The sequence below is a fragment of the Nanorana parkeri genome, unplaced genomic scaffold (assembly GCF_000935625.1).
Source record: "Nanorana parkeri isolate BGI_ZX_2015 unplaced genomic scaffold, ASM93562v1 scaffold2051, whole genome shotgun sequence".
Lineage (NCBI taxonomy): Eukaryota > Metazoa > Chordata > Amphibia > Anura > Dicroglossidae > Nanorana > Nanorana parkeri.
Window position 1 is genome coordinate 51253 of NW_017308319.1, and position 1732 is coordinate 52984.

At 44.1% G+C, this 1732-nt stretch overlaps 1 protein-coding gene and 1 long non-coding RNA gene across 3 annotated transcripts in view; one reads left to right on the top strand and one right to left on the bottom strand.

Moving 5' to 3' along the window:
• The window catches only part of LOC108800511, a 20169-nt gene that overhangs the window by 16653 nt on the left and 1784 nt on the right, over nt 1-1732 (top strand). The window lies entirely within an intron of this gene.
• Nucleotides 1-1732, bottom strand: part of SLC35E4 (solute carrier family 35 member E4) — a 19491-nt gene that overhangs the window by 14399 nt on the left and 3360 nt on the right. The window lies entirely within an intron of this gene.

Genomic DNA, 1732 nt, shown 5'->3' on the forward strand with positions numbered 1-1732 from the left:
GATCAGCCAAAGCTACGGCTGGATCCTTCGGCTCCTTTGTGGATAACCCTTTAAGAATCATTCAGGGTAATGTGATTCTCTTGACAGAGCAACTGCCCACCCACTCATACTTACCTTCCACATGCTTTCTGCTGCTCTGTTTGTCTGCAGGAGCAATGAGTCTAAACCAGCCTTTCTAAACTACGGTGCCATGTCTTTACCTGCAGGAAGGCTTCTATTGTGAAGGGGAAGCGCTGATGTAAACGGGGGACTCTGATGTGAAAGGGGGACGGCCCCTGATGTGAAGAGGGTTCCAAATGTGAGAGGGGGGCACTGAGGTGAAGGAAGGGGGATCTTAATGTAAAGGGAGGCTCCTGATGTGAAAGGGGAAATTCTGATTTGAAAAGGGGGCTCATGATTTGAAGGGGGGACTCTGATGTGAAAGGAACCCCATTTTGTTGTGTGTGCGCTTTTGCATGGGGTCAGCTCTTAAAATCCATAACAGACCTCTACGTAAGGGTCTGGTATAGATTTTGGAGGGGCCACACATAATTTTTTACATTTTTAATTTATGGTGTTTTTTTACTTCAAGACTTTACATACTTTTAAAGGGTGTTGTGATTGAAAAAAAGGTTGAGAAATGCTGGTCTAAACCAGTGGTAGTTTCTTATAATATGGGGCCTCCAGTGTGGCCCCCTGACATCCCTAAAGGGCCACACATACTATTCAATGAATGTAACGCTACAGTAGGCACAATTTGTGCTTCCTACAGCCCCCTTAAAAAAAACTTACATCACAGAAAGAAGTAAGATCTGGTGAAAGAAATAAACCAAATTATTTAACTTCTGGAGGCCAGATATTTTTCCTTCACTTGCTTGAGTAAGGACAAAAACACAGACTACTTAGGGGCCTCACAGTGATTGCCAAAAGGCTGCCTTAGGCCCCTGGGCCACAGGTTGGCCACCCTTTGTGAGCTTCATGTATTAGTATCTAAGCTTACACAGGGTTAATGACCTTCTCATTTCCCTCACATGACAGTGTTCGGATTGAATACGGTATCCTGTTTGGAAGGGAAAAGGACACGTGCTTCCCCAAACCTGTCATTTTTAGGTTTGTTTTCTCACTGCTCCTGCAGACAACAGATAGCAGGGTAATGTGGGGAAGGTGAGCATCAGTGGAGGGAAAGGGACAAAATCTCTTTAAACCTTCTCTACATCTAAAGTTAGAACCATTTGCTTTTATATAGCTGGGCCTCTCTTGGGAAGATTTCTTTTTGCTTCTTCTCCCAGAACAGGAATAAGGATGTGAATCCATCCCAACAGAATACTACCTCCATTCCAACAGACACACACAGCACTAAGAAAACAGAGAAGGGTTAGAACCTCCAGGTTGTGCTGTCTGTGGTCCCATAGGGAAGTACTGCCCTCACTTCCTATCCCTGCGACACTCTGTATAGGGTTGTGACACATTGTAAACAGAAGAGGGAAAAGCTTCCTAAAGGGGGAACACAGATAGCAGTAAAATGTTACAGTTCTAACCCTTTGCTGCTGCATTAAAAAAACGTATTTTGCCTCCAGATTGGCTATTAAGATACAAAATATTTAGCACTGAAGGCAAGCCAAATGAAACAACAATATTATAGTAACTTAAACTGCGTCTGTGCCCAGACTATGGACATCAAATTATTTACATATTCTTAACAAACAGTAAAGGGGCTTTAAAACTACCCCCCCCCCCCCCCCCCCCCCACCCA